This window comes from Anas acuta, chromosome 7, assembly GCF_963932015.1.
Source record: "Anas acuta chromosome 7, bAnaAcu1.1, whole genome shotgun sequence".
NCBI classification, from domain to species: Eukaryota; Metazoa; Chordata; class Aves; order Anseriformes; family Anatidae; genus Anas; species Anas acuta.
The window spans coordinates 32,813,918-32,829,785 of record NC_088985.1 but is presented as its reverse complement, the minus strand read 5'-3'; the positions used below and the strand labels follow the sequence as shown (position 1 = coordinate 32,829,785).

The 15,868-nt window shown below is 36.5% G+C and overlaps 1 long non-coding RNA gene across 9 annotated transcripts in view; it reads right to left on the bottom strand.

The window, feature by feature from the left end:
- The window catches only part of LOC137859668 (uncharacterized), a 124,871-nt gene that overhangs the window by 67,209 nt on the left and 41,794 nt on the right, over window positions 1-15,868 (bottom strand). The gene's annotated exons all lie outside the window — the stretch shown is intronic.

Here is a 15,868-nt window from a genome sequence, read left to right as displayed (position 1 = left end):
TTTTAAAAAATAAAAGCATACAAGAAAATAAGAAATTGTACTCATAATTGACTCAAGGATTTCCAATAGCCTTTCCATTTCCTCTAATATAAAATAAATGTTTTAACTCACTCCTTCTGTGACAAAAGTTGTAGCATACGTAAAATATAACACAATTACTCTAAAATTTTTATGTTTAAAATGGATGCTTCTGTTCAACTGAAAGTTCTCCTATATTTAAATCTAATATTATGCATGAGAAGTACATTGGGAATATATTACAACAAATTCATGAGTCTCTATATTAGCTTATTTGTTTTCATGTCAACACCATGCGCAGCAGTGGAATTACAATTCTAAAATCACTCAGAATGAAAGAAATAACAGCTATTAATACTACTGCCCTCAAGGTATATGGAAATTCTTTTTATGATTCTTACATAATCAACTTAGTCTGATATGATGGAAATGTATAAATGCCAAATCCAATGTATAAACTAAATTGTGCCCTCAAGTAGCTGAAAGTTACTATAGTCAGTAACTGAAAGACACGCTTAAGTTTTGGAACATGACCGAGCTGAGCCCACACGTTTCTGTTTTTAACTTTGAAGATATTTGATGGAATCACGTGTTAAGTTTCTGGTTAAATTCTGTTGTGAAAGAGTACTGATTTTTCTCTGAGATTTACCAAATGTTAAGGCAGCAAGGAGATAAACAAAGGCTGTCTCTATTTATCTCAAGCCAAGGCCACCCTCCAGTCCCCTTTGTGTTGAGACAGTCAGCTTTCTTCACAACAGCAGTAGGCAACCACACGCTACATTATTCCCTAAGCTTCATGGGCATATCATCCCTGCAGATCTCTGGTGAGCCTTCTTCCATTGTAGGGGTCTACTAGTTAATTACACAAGCCAAGTCCCCAACACCTAACTTGCAATGCTATGCTCGACAGTCCTTCCAAATTAGACTGCAGATTTTAGATGCATAGCAATGTATTACAGAACACTACCAGAATGCTCACCACCTGTACAGAATACAAATCTGTAAAGAACAAGACAGTGCTTTTAATCTACGTGTCATGCTTAATCAAAAGTGACCATAAACACCAGTTTTTATTTGCCTACAGTACACCAACATCAGTAATTGCTGTGTCTGTATATATTTAAAACAAACCTACAGTCCTCTCTAAAATTGTGTTTTGACATCTCACTTGTCTCAAATGGCTGTCAGTAGAGCTCTTAAAGGTCTGCAGTGCCTCACTGCAGACTTTGACACCTACTTGTCTAGATGTGAAGACGGCTATTTAATGAAACCAAGTTATTACATACATTGTCATTTTTGTGTTGCTGTTAGACAAAACTGTGGCACTTTCTAAAGAACCGGATGATCTCCCCTTTGACCTGTTGCAGTAATGAAATGCAGTAGAGTTCCTAAGTCTTTCCACAGTGATTATTCAAAGAGAAAAATCAAGGATTGTTTAGCATGTCAGATCTCCAAATTGCATATAACTTTAAAAAACTTGACCAAAAAATAATCTTCTTTATATATTCTCTTAATTATTAGCCTTTGTCAGATGATAATTGTGGAGTACTCAGCGGAAACGGAAATTACCATCTCCTTCCCTAGATAAAATGTGTTTTTCTTGTTGTTGTTACATAGGTCAAGAAAATAAATTAAGCTATATGGTACAAAAATATTTTGCTAGCACAAAGGAGTGTGGTGCTAACATCTCTGAAGGTCACACTTCCCTGCCACTTGCAGTCACATTGAAAAAGATATCCCAGATGACTTTCTCCTTTTAAAGACTTCACATATACAGTATAATATACAGTATTAAGTATGTAATATACAGTATAGTATAATACAACATTGATTTCTCTTAATCAGTTACTCATGCAGATAGGATTATGTATGGGCAAGATATACAGAAAGGGGATTTAAAAAGGCTTAAATGAATTTGAAAAAGTGTTTCAGCTGAAAAGAAATCTTTCACCCTTTTCTCACGTTACCATCTCTACTCTCAAAATTTTGTCCTACTGTAAACATCTGCAACATTGCAATAGTTTTATGAACACTATCACATTGCATAAAAATCCTCGGAGTAAGGATCCTTGCATACTTATCAGTAGTTTTTATATTATGCTATATAGCTGTAGTAACATCTAGAAGCACCAATCATGGTCATAGTGCTCTTGCACATAAAGTCCCTGGCACTCTTTGCCCAAGCTATAAGAGTCACACCTGTGAAGAACTTAGAATGGCAATCAAAACAGAGAAGTTGCATGGGGGGAAAGTGTTGGAAATGTTATTATTGCCATTTAGACATGTGTAACAAAGACTAGGGGTAAGAAGACAATGAAGCTAGGCACATTCAAGTAGGGTTAACACAACACGAGGTATTTTAGCCCCAAGCTTGTCCTTAGGTGCCTCAGCTGAGGTCACTTCCAAACTTTTGGCCAAGTCAAAAACAGGACCCAGCTTGTCCACATCCAACTGCACCTTGACCCTCATTCCCCTTTGTGACCACTTGTTTTGTTTTATGTCTAATACTTACAATGCTTACACTCCCTTAGGCGGACTGTTTTTCATATCTTCTGATTTCTAAGGTTCGTTACTGCCTGTGGTGCAGTTCTCTTTCCATGTTATGCCACAGCACCCATGCCATTAATACTACAACCAATATGACTACAAATTGCCTTCCAGTTCCAGGGGACCATACGAAGAGGCAGAGCTAATGCATATGCTCATTTGAAAATATTTGCAAACATGGAAGCTTCCTCAGAAGGCTTTGTAGGACAACCTCAGTTAGCAATTGTCTTCTTCATAGATCTGTCAGTCATTTTAAGGAAAAAATCAAATTTGCCAATTTTAGGCATATGCTAAAAGCATGTTTAAAAAGCAATTGTTAGTCTTCTGGCTCACACAGAAATAACACTAATGCGATTTCTTCCAAAATAGAAGTTCAGTAAATAGAGATATGCTACTGAAAAAAAACTGAGACTCAGCAGTAGTTCTGCCAAAGGAATAAAGGTAGAAAAACAAACAAACGAAAAAATACACAACCAACCAACCCTGGAGGACATAAAGAATTTTTACTAACAAACATGAATTTAAGTGATAAAGTCAATAAGATTTAATGTAGGAATTCGAAACAGATTAAGCATGTTTCACTTCATGTCTACATGAAATTCTGCTGAGACTCATTCATTCATTTGCCCAAAGCCATGACTATAACAGTATCTAGTCACTAGTGGAACAGGTTTAAATTTATTAGGGTTGTCAGCGACTACAGTCTTCCTTTTGAAAGTGAGCATCATGACATAGGGTCACACAATCTCATTATGTCAGATCAATGAAGTGTTTTTTCACCCCACATCACATATTCATATTGTGACTGTATGCATTCCTATAGACCTCATCCATTCAGTTGGTCCCTGTACTACTAATCCCTTGAGAGAATTTTGTTTCTTCTTGAGTATATTTGAAAAGAAAGCAAGAACATTTATAAATGAATGTCAAAACCTTCTGGATTGGAAGCGCATTTACAAAATATTCCATTCCAACATTGGTAAATAATTGGAAGTTAAGTGATTTTTCTATATCTCTGCAACTCAGTCACGCCAAGATCAGCTCTCCAGAGACAGCAGAAAGCTGCTGATAAGGACCAGCTGACAAGGTTGCTTTCAATCTATATCTGTACCTTTCATCACAGAAGATATTGTGAAGAGCTAGCCTAGAAATATATATACGCATTTTCAGTTGTTGTCAAAATCATCACCAAGTCCACAGGCAATAATTCAAAATGCTTTCAAAAATAGATAAGTGTACATTACAGGTGATAAAGTAGTAGCAAATTTTGGATTTAGAAGTTGATATCAGGAATTAGTGTTAGGAAAAAACAAAAAGTAATCTGGCAATCATGCTCAATGCTGTCTGCTGAAGAAAAAGTACACTCTGCTTCTAAAAACCTTTAAAGAAAATTAATTCCTATTTACTGAGATTAATAGAGTTTAAGAAGTTGTCATTACTAAATGTTCCAGTGCTAAATATAGGCTCAGTTGACCTCAAGTCCAGCAATCATCCGTATATTTGAAAGCTCTTGGGCAGTTTATTTTTTTTCAATTCAGTTTATATGTGTGTCAACAAAATAATTGTACTGAGTACAGACTATTAGGATGTTACATTACAGTAATCATTTGCAACTCTTGATCTTATTTGCATTTGTACAAACTTACAACTGTAAGGAACAAGCGAGTCCCAAAACAGATTTTATGTGAAAACAGATTTTGGTTATACTAATTTTAGCTCTTTGCATCTTATAGTTTATCTAATGCCAACAGGCTATCTTCATATTTCAGTTACAAACATATAAATTCATAACCTGTCATGAAAACAGATCCATATGTGTATTAATATGGTAAGCACATATTCTACTATGCATATATTAACATTATATATTTAAAGTATTTAAGCAGAATCACACCACTTGTTCCAATGCGGTTGGTCAAAGATAGGCCTGCTTGATCCTATTCACCCAGCTACATAAAAATTAACTGATTTTGAATACTCTTTTTTCAATTTCATCTTTATAAATATCTCCTGACAGGTAAAAATCAGCCTGGATGAAACCACATCCCATGCAAACATTTATCCAAGATAAAAATAGAAGCGATGCCAAAGCTTTCTGATATTCCCAAATTTCTTTCACGGGGATTTGGATTTACCAGTCATGCAATCAGAGTTCCCAGATGCCAGTAATAGAACAGTACCACAAAATTGCTTTCTCCATGCTGTCCTGCATGGTATTGGTCTAGCAATCCTCTTCCTCTACATTCACATCTCTGCCTCTACCCTGGCTTGGGCAGTGTTCACTCAATGTCTCCCTCTCCTCCCTTGGAGGGTCTGAGATGAAGAGGAGCAGGAGGCAAGTCACATTTCTCCATCCAGTAGCTGTCCTCCATGTCTCAGGCATGTGCGTGCCCACACAGGGAAGGATCAGGGCATCTACATAGCAGGGGGAAGAGGCTGAGATGCAGCAGAAGTCCTGAAGATGTCACTGGGAACCTGCCCTGTCTTCCACTGCAATCTCCATCTTGAGGTTCCCCAGAAGGAAGATCCAGCTTCCAGCAACAGGGAATGAGTTAAGAGAGAGAAGAAAACAACCTCCTGGTAAAACCCATGGTATCCCAATAGACTCCTCATCCAGGAATGTATAATGGTACCATGACACCCAGTGGGGATTATTAGTATAAAACCAGATTCAAGAAGTTTTAATTTGTTTCATGCATCTTCTTACACTCCCTATTCCGGAAGTCAAACCACTAGAAGACATTGAAAGAATTATTCATATGCTGTTACTATTTCAGTTGAAATCAGGAATTTCAGAATTTTCTAATTCACAGCAACAGTTTGACAGCTGCATTGGATAGTTCTGTGTTTTCTTAGTCAAAATTGAAGCAAAATGTCATAAATCTTGTTTGAAATTTAGAATTAAGCCTAAACAATAATAAATATATTTCATTTTCAGTCTAAATGTTTTGTGACTGTTTCTACTTATTATATAATTTATGAAAATAATAAAAAAAAATGCAAAAAGACAAAAGGCACTGAAAATTAAAAATGAGAACAAAGTATTTTCACTTCTTTCTGTAGTACAATTTATCAATGTCACTCCCAGAGAGTGCTCAGTTAAATAAATTGGCTCTCCCAAATACAGAAGGGAAAAATGATTATAAAAAACTTGCAATCTGTGATAGCAGCACAAATTGCTTTTTAAAACAATGGTAATAACATGAAAACAATTTTTTCTTATATTCTCCACTAGAATTTGGCGATACTTCACTGACATTGGGTATGCCTTAGATGGGCACTGCTTCAGCAAAACCCTTCTATATATTTTTTCACATGCTTAGGGACTTTATTGAACACAGTTTCAGTCACTTTAAAAATGAAGTCTTACAATGAAATTCACCTAAGGAGTAAAGTTCAGTATCACATGCCTGTATTTTGGTTTGATTTTCCTTCTGGATACACTTAACCAGCAAGACATTATCCAATCAGAATGTCAAATCTTATGCTAACAGCTCATCTTCCAACTTCAAGATAGCTTAGAGAATAATAACTCAATCTAAAATCTCTAAACATTTTTGAAATTATGTGGCTTACAGTTAACTCTTAAAAGACTTAGCAATTCTTATGCCAAATGTCAAATTTAATACTGATTTTGGTTTAGAAAAATATGCAAACAGATCAGCGTTGCTTGATATAGACCATCTTTTTTAGGTACACATAGGGTCAGTGCCATCCTAATTAAAAATGAAATAGAAACAATATATTTAGTGACATAGACATGTTTTTCTGCCCAATTAAGGATCCTCTTTCTTCACCTACTGAACCATGAAACGTTTTATAACTCAATATAGAAAGGAAAAAACAATTTTATTCCTTTTATTACATTTAAAACGAGCTTTTAAACTTAGAACCACATTCATATTAATGAGTATCTTGTAGCTCAAATATCGTTCAAGCATTGATATTCATTAATTTATCACAATTACATGTAGTGTTTTCATAGCTGCTCTTATATAGCTTCATTTTACAAAATACTCAAAGTTTATTCACCTGTATATACTGTCTACTTGTTTAGAAGCACAATGTACTGCAGTAAATATCATTCATTAACCTCATCCTCGTAGCTGCTCTTTGGTTTTCACAAATTAACCCCAGTGCCAGGATATAGACTGAATGTTCCCTCCTCATAAAAATGTAAAAATGAGATCTTTTTTTTCTTTTCTGTAAGCAAGTATCGAACCCTGCACGATACTAGATAAACAGAAATTTTCTGTAAATAACACAAGAATATCAGTTGGTGTAGCTCAGTCTAATACAATTGAAATCAGGGTATTTAAACCTCTTTGGAGAGAGAAGGATCTATATTGACAGTGTCTCTTGCTTTATAAAAAAACTAGAATAGCACCAAGCATGTGATGGAATAGCAACTTTCTCTTGCCTTTTCTCAGCACTTTACACACAGTAATTATTTCCCTACAATGGTTCATCACCTTCATTGTAAAAGCAACAGCCTTCACTTTGAGCCCCCACCCTGTGTATTCATGAAAAAGGATGTGCACCATGAACACCACTGAGCTCTCCAATTAATCATCAGACTCAGCACTTTTATAATAGCTTTCATCTCCATGGTGCCTTATAAACATGCAGTAAACACAAGAATTTAGCTAGATGAGCAATAATTATTATCCTCCATTTACAGCTCAGCATTCTACCAGGGAGAGCTCTACATGGGACAGTGCTTCCTCAGCCCACTTCCTGCAGTAAGTTAACCCTCATATTGCTGCAGCCTATATCTATTAATCTCCACAGAAAGTATCCCAGGTAAATGGAGGTGCTCTACAGTTTCCTGAAGCTGTATTTTTAGTATTGTTTTTGACATTCCCCCTCCCTCAGCAACCACTCTTAAGCAAATGGCTCTTCAGCTATTAATACCAGTTCCCAATATGCCTTATTGCTATAGGCTAGAAATAGTCTTCTCTTATCAAACTAATTTAAAAAAAAATTTTTTTTTTTTTATGATGACATGCTGCACCTGACATGGTGTTGCCAAGTACTAGTCCTTATCTTCTCTCAACCAGAAATGTTTTACGGAAAGCAGGAAGACCTTAATAAATCTTTGTTAAAATTATTAGAAAAAATCCTTGTACTATGATAGATGTGGTGCTTCAAATAAAAAAAAAAAAAAAAAGAGTTCATTGGACAAAACTGCACGGAACTTCCAAGGTATCTTCTTGGTCTCGCCATCAAAGACAGCTTTTGATTGACAAATAGAGTTCGAGAATACATTGCTTCGTTTCAACAGAATTTTCCTACTGGAAATTGTCAATACTGACATTATTTTTTTAATTTTCAAATTTGAAGGTGCAAAACAACTGCTTGACATTTGTCAAAATGCACATAGTTTCACAGACTTTCTGGATTTCCTCTACGCAGACAGGTCTGCTCCCTTTTCTACCGTCTTTATCCTGCCCTCAGGAGAGAGGAAACAGAAAATTGAATTCTGGGTTTCCACCAACTTTTACACACTTTTGAAAAACACTCATTCTCCTTATTCCAAAAGAAAAAATATTTTTCACTTATATTTTTGAGTTGCCACAAGAGCTGCCCACCTTCCCCTGCCCACACACTGCAGGTGCACAGATTTGCAAACCAGACATATGGTGTATGTTTGATTTTTTGCTTAATTACCTTACGGTAATTAATTAAAATCTATCAAAAGTTGCTGACTTGCATTTCTCATGGTTAAGTGAGGTCAAAATATTAGAAATTAGGGGAGTGATTTCTTCCCCAGACCAGCTGCCTTGCTGAATGTGTAAAGTTCTACAGCCTTTGAAGAGCAATCACTACTCAAGGTTTTAAGAAAAAACCTGTGAAGATTGGCTAGTATGCAGCCCATTATTTTTATGCCTGACATTTAGCATGGAGAAGTCTCAAGAAAGATGTTCAATGTGAATTTAATGAAATATAAAGTCTATCAACTTCGAGCTCTAGGAATCAGTATGATTCAGAGACTTCTTTCCAAGACCTAATGCTTCGCCTGTTTCCCTCCTGCTCCTATGCACTCCTAACATCCTCCTAGTCCTGACCAGCAGTACATTCCTGTTCACTCCATGTAGTATAGGGGTAGGAAAAGAAGGGATTTATGGGGGAGAGCAAAGCTCTGTGCATTGCTCCATCTGTCCTTTCTTATTGTCGCAGTCTTTCAGGAAGAGATTCACAGTCAAAGAGCTGCTCGCCCACCTCAAGCTTTCATACACTGATAAGACAAGTTCTGGTGTGTAAACCAACATGAAATTTCTGTCCTGTTTGCACCCAGTCACTGCACTACTAACACTGAATTCATTACTAGGCATTATAAGGCAGTGATATGTTCAAAATATGAAAAAACTCTGAAAAATGCAATTGTATCATGACTTTCTTCCTCACTTGACAGTAGGCTATTCCTATGCTTTGCAAAATAAAATCCTACCCAATGCATAGCTTCTCATTGCTTTTAAAAACCTCAACTTTCCTCCCAACTTCAGAACAAAATTCTTACAATCAGTCACAAAACGCAATGAGAAAGCTGTCAAATATTGGAAATAACTAAACCTTTTGGTGAAGGAAACATTTGTGACAAAAGATGAGAGTTCTCCTAAGCACACACACTAGATTAAAAGTGACAGCAGCCAGTAAACATGAAATGGAGAAATACAAAAATTGATAGCTCTCCGGAAACTTTAAAGGGCAGAAGAGTAAAGAGGACAAAAGAAATAATATTTTAAAGAAGAGATGTCTCATAGAAAGTAATAATCAATCATATTTCATAGTTAGGGATCTGGGAAAATGATACCAGCTGCTACTGTGTGAAATAGAAAGTGAAGGATGGCAAAAAGCACACAAGAAGTGTACCATGTGGAAATATGTGAAATCTAGACATTATTTCTAAAAGGTAAAGCGTGGCTAGTGAGATGAAGACAGTAGCTGAAATAAAGCCTGTTACAGACAAAAAGTATTTCACTTTGGTGTCTTAAATCACATGTATTGTTCTGTCCATCATAGCTTCCTGCACCTGAGGAGGAATAACCCCATGCACCAACACAGACTGGGGACTGACTGCCTGGAAAGCAGCTCTGCAAAGGACCCGGTGGACAACTTGAACATGAGCCAGCAACGTGCCCTTGCGGCAAATAACAGCAGCTTGGGCTGCATTAGGCAGAATGTAGCCAGTAGGTCACAGGAGGTGATCTTCAGTCTAGGACTGGTGAGACATCTGGAGTGCTGGGTGAGGTTCTGAGCCCCCCAGTAGAAGAGACTTGGATGTACTTGAGCAAGCCCAGCAAAGGGCCACAGTGGCTGTTAAGGAATTAGGGAATCAGGTATGTGGAAAGGCTGAGAGAGCTGGACTGCATAGCCTGGAGAAGATGTGGCTCAAGGTATTTTTTGTTGTTGTTGTTTGTTTGTTTAAATCTGTTGGAAGATAAACCCCCACGCACAGTGGTTGCAGAGCCTCCATCCATGGACATAACCAAAGCCTGACTGTACACAGTCCTGCACAACTTGCTTTAGCTGACCCTGCTGCTCACAGATGATCCACAGGTGTCTTCCAGCCTCAAGCACTCTGATTCCATGACTTTGCTGTCCAGCATCACCAGCTAGAGAAGCTCTTAAGCAGGTGTTAAGTGTGAATGCTCATTTAACACAAGTAGCACATTTGAAACCTGATAGGGGACTAAATCAAAGCATAGAAATTAAACTGAAATATTTCTTTTGACTTTATAAGGAATAAATAGTATGCTACTCTACAAGAGCAATGAGACTGCACACATATTGCATATTAAATATGCAAGGTATCATTATCAATGAGCATTTTCTTACTAATATATGCCACAAAATACAGCTGAGCAAACAAGGCTCTCTAGATAAGTGACTTAATTTTTTAAATCATATTTAACAAAGCCTTAAAAACATAAGAAAAATGTCTAAAGGGATTTAGCAGAACAGAGAAGTGATAAGGAACATTACAAACTGCAGCAGGACTTGTAGCATAGCAGCTTACATATGCAGTCATGTATTCCAGGATTTTAAGAGTAACACCCTGCACACCTAGATCAAGGGAGAAACAGAATATTTTAAGAATAGTTCACTGAGAATTACCTCTGAGGATCTGGTCCCCATTTAGTAGTCTCATTTAAAATGCTGAATTAGAAATAATGAAGCTAGTAGAAGCCTGATTCAGAAAGCTTTATTCCACTCCAGTACAACTTGGCCCCCTGAGGGGCTACAGTCCTCTCTGGGGTGCAAGGATGGGACTGAAACTGGTAGTACTTATTGATATATGTATCTTAGAGTGGCCATAGGATCCAAAACTCTGTTGCAATGGTAAAACAAGAAGCAGAGATAACAGCCTCTCCTGATGAATTTCTAACCAATTCTACAGAAAATAAATGTGTTCTCTGGATACTGGAAAATCTTGAGTTTGTCAGTTCCCATGTATACTCAGAGTACGTAGCACAAGATAAACTTGGGATGCACATCTCTCCTAGGTTATATCAAGAATGTTGCAACGATAACTTACAGAACAACTGCATTTACAGAACTGATCAGAGTGCTGTCAGCTTACTTTCAGTTACACAATTTTAAGATCTTAAAAGTTGGACCTTAAAATAATGAGGACCTGAAATCATTTTTTCAGATAGCAATATATAAAGAGATAAAGCAAGTAAAAGCATCTGGACTGTAAGGAAACTAAAGATACTGCAAACAATGAGAACGTCCCATTCACTGAAGAGCAAGGGGCTTTTTGTACTATTGTTCTTATTACTGCTAGTTACAATATAAACCTTGTTTTCCTATTTGACTTGGTGGTAGAAATAATACAATACTAACCCATCAGGCAGTACCACTAACTGTATTCAATACTGGAATATTAAAGGCCTAACTTGGGACGTTGGTAGGTTAACTACTGCAATGAAATCTCTTATTTCTCTATTTATTGTCCTTTGTGTGTTGGCACCAAGGCAAACCTTGACAATGTACCCAATAGTGCATAATCAAATGAAGAAAGAAAACCTCGCATTAGTGCATCGTAGCTGAAAGACAATTACTAATATTAAAAATTAAAACAGACAAGAAATATTATGACGTGGTTCTGGTTTGTATACTGTTCTTTGGGGATGAAAAAAATACTGTCGCAGTGGAAATGAAATTAAGGAATTTGAAAATAACCTCTATTCCATTTAAGCCTAAACTCAGACTGGCTGCTGAGATTCTCAAAATCACAATCCCATCAGTTTGTTCTTAAATTTTATACCTCAGAATTCACTCGGACTGAACACAAGGGTGATCCCATTACCTGACTAAACTGTTTTCTTGACAGAACACAGGCTTTAGATAGTCAACTTTTCACTTCCATGACCATCAATTTATATACAAAGCCCCTACTGTTATGGGGCCCTATTTCTTAATTCATAACAATAAATCCTCCTGTATTTCTGTCCAAAAACTCAAAAAATCTGCTTAGCAGAAGAAAAATCACATTCGTGTCATTTGACAAAAGTAAACCTTATTTCCTAACCTTATTTAGAAGCCTGAATTTCTACACTACGTAACAGCTCATTGTAATCACAGAACATCCATTGCACTAATCCAAATAATGAAAAGCTTTCTATGAACACCTTTCTATGAATGCCATGAGATCACCTGTACTCTGAAGCGTGCTATCCAAAACATTCCATGATATTTAATCTGTAGTTTCATTAACTTAATATTTTTTCTTGTTTAAGCAGCTTTTCTATAAAAACAAAATTCACATCCACTTCCTGAAACATTTCTCATTTGTTTGAAATATCAGAACCTTAATGTCTTTTCCTGAATACTTATCTTTCCAGATGATCAGAGGTAGAGAACATGCTTTCATGTCTTAATTGATTTCCCATAAAATTCCTATTAGTTATGCTGAGTAGTAGATGCTTATAAGTTAATGGAATTGGGTAATGCAATTATAGAAACATTTTAAATAATCATCTACATCTGTCTATCACAGTATTAAGCATTACTGTGGATTGCATCATCATAATACTGAAATCCAAAAATACTCACACACAGTATTTCACTGGGAGTTGAATGGCTACAGGACAAACCCCCACAGCTATCAAGAGCACAGACCAATGCAACCTCACTTGTTCTGCAGCCACCCTGCCTGACAAGTACATTCTGAGAGGGAAGAGGTGCAATTGCCCCATGACACTTGAAAAAAAAAATAAAGAAAAAAAAAATCTGGCAAAAAACACCCTATCCGATGGGACACAGATGCACAAAGAGGGGAAAAAGCACTATATGTCACAGGATAATGTCCTCCTTGTCTTTGTTTTCAACAGAAAGAATTATAGCTGTAAATTGACTGAAGGCATGAAATACATCACATTTTGACTGGTCTGCTTCATGTGAAAAATCAAGTTTTAATTCATTAAACTTTGTCTCATAGATAATAACCCATTCACATGTTCTTATGTTCATTCTTATATGCCAGATGTGGCTTCTGAACATTAGAGATTTCTCAAATTTGAAACATTTGGTTATGTTTAACAAAGTGCTTTCAAACCCCATTCATTTTTGTTTGTGGAAAATATCCTAATCATGTTATATGAAACAATTAGAAATTGCTCAGCATTCAGATTCATTTTCTTAGCTTCACTTATATGAATATTTTACCTTCTGCATGAAATACATGCAGACTCAGCTCCTGTGACTACAATAGGATTTATGCATGAATATGGTGAAAATTAATCCAACTCTTCTGAATATTATTAAAATCTTAGGTGTAGGTTGCTGACAGTCAGGAAGTCAAATATTTAAATATATGGTGATCAAAGATGGGCCTTTATAACACAGAAGTTCTAAATCTATTGAAAAAATGAACATTTAAAAGTAAAAAAAAAAAAAAAAAAAGCAGTCTGCTGCTTCATCAGACCCATTTATTGAAGGCGTTTACCTGTTTAAGGAAACCAAACTGTATTTGTGAGATAATTAACTGTCAAGTAATATCTAAAGCAAAAATCATTACTTTCTATATTATTATTACACTCTAAGTACTGTGGCAGTGTTTTAACCAGGAAAGAGTTTGATCCAATGGCATATTAAATAGTTGTGTTTTTAAAAAAAAAAAAAATTGAATGTTATTTATTTATATATTTGAGTTGATTTGGCACTAAGGGTGTATGGTCACAACCATCACATCCATGTAGGCTATATCAGTAGTGGAGTTTTTCATAAATCTTTTTTTTTTTCCTGTCATCTAGGAGGAACAAGAGATAAAGTTCTTCTTTGAATCAAGCAATAATATCAACATTACTTACCCATTATTAACTTAAAAAATAACAACAACAACAAAAAACAGCATTATACTTCTTTCACCGTGGCTATTATAGGAAAAGGAAAAAGGAAAGAAAAACAATGGATGTTCTAGATCTCCATCAAATCTCTCCACAATACAAATGACAAAGAAAAAGAAAAACCACACAACTTACACCAAAGGCTACCCACCCTAGCTCAAGTCAGCAATGTTTTTCCGTGTTCTAGTTTTGATGAACATTAGAATGAGAAACCAGAGAAAATCCCAGGTGCCTGTACTGCCTGAGCTTGTGTTGAACAGTGCTTCTCCCATCTTCTTCTTGGTCAGAAAATAAATATGTAAAAGACTCAGAATTACATATAAACCAGCACAATGCGCTTTCCATTTAAAATTATATATTTGCCCCATCTGTAATTTCTCTTCAGACAAGATGTAAAGCTACTGTGCCTTCCACACCATCTCTAGAACACATTGCTAGAACGAGGATCACTGGCAAGGAAACAAAGCCAATCTCATTGAATCTTCACAAAGAGTTATGAGAAAGGCTTCACTTTCAGTTCTTACAGGCATTCATCTCCCAGAAAGATGCATTTAACATTTGCCACAGGGTTTATAGAAAAAGACAGAAAATTTTACTTCTTCAATGATATGCATTGAACACTGACATTTCTCAAGGGAGCAAACAGCTTGGCTGAGGGTTGTAGCCAAGGACAGATTTCCCACATCCTTAGTGACTGAGAGATACTAACAATCAAGTCACTAGGGGACCTTTGCAACCCCTCATGAAGAATCCCAAAGAAAATTAATATTCATAACATACTAAAATTCACCTGCAAGAAGCTCTATACTGATGGAAGGGGGACAGGGACTGACTGAGGTTAGGTCTGTACTGACAGCGGTACTCAAGTGCACATTTGAAGCCATATGGCATCCAGATTGTCATCAAAATGCCCCTTTGCAAGCTGGGGTCACAAGCAAAACAAGTACAGGAAAGTCTGTACCAATCCTTATTAACATACTACCCGTACACTAAAACTGGATTCTTAAAGCTGAATTTAATGATGCCAATCAGATTTGCTCCCTAATTGCCCACAGCAGTGGCAGCAGCGGATTGTAGAGCTCAATAGCCAAAACCTGCTTGTCATACAGCTTAATCCCTCCTGCAACAAGTTATGCTTAATGCATTCCAGATGCATAAGACCAATTGTCAGCTAGTTTTCCTAAACGAAAAAAAGAATTTAACTTACTGAAGCACAACAAAATCCCTTCATCACACCCGCTTGCTAAAGCCAATTGTGCCACATCTACAAAATGGCAGTATTTTGCTCTGATTATGCCTTAACTAATGATGACACATTTTCAGCAATAAGCTGTTATAAATGTTAAGCCCCCCAAAAAATGGTCTTATGTGCACGTGGGTAGTATTTTGTCTTTAATTCCAGTGAAATCAGAATTTTAAAAATAAGCGAATTTGTAATACAGCCCTCAATTATCATCCTTTTCTCTACTCACACAAGTGATCCCATTAAAGGCCGTGAAACCGCTTACATGACTATACCACAGATCAAGCCTGGCACGCGTGGCAGCACTGTAGCGCACAATCATTATTAAAATTATATGCAAATACTACAAATAAAAGTGGTCGCTTTGTATCATGTCAGTCACACTGGAACTTATGAGCAGCAGCTGCAGTTAAGACTTAAAGAAACAAATCCTGCAGCCCTCTGCTGCAAGAGCTCACATACATACTGATTCCATATAGGAATCAGAGAAGAAAGTAAACAGCATAGCTGATCCACAAGTGACATGACCCCGTCATGCTGAGTAGTCAGAGTAACACCTCAACCAGCAGTAGATCCATAAAAGAAGTGTTCCAAGTTTCTCGGGATTGATCTGCTTCTGAACTGTTCATAATAAAGCTCAGCATCTACAAAACATGGCGCAATGTCACATATACACCAGGTATAATTAGGCTGCAGTTGATAGATT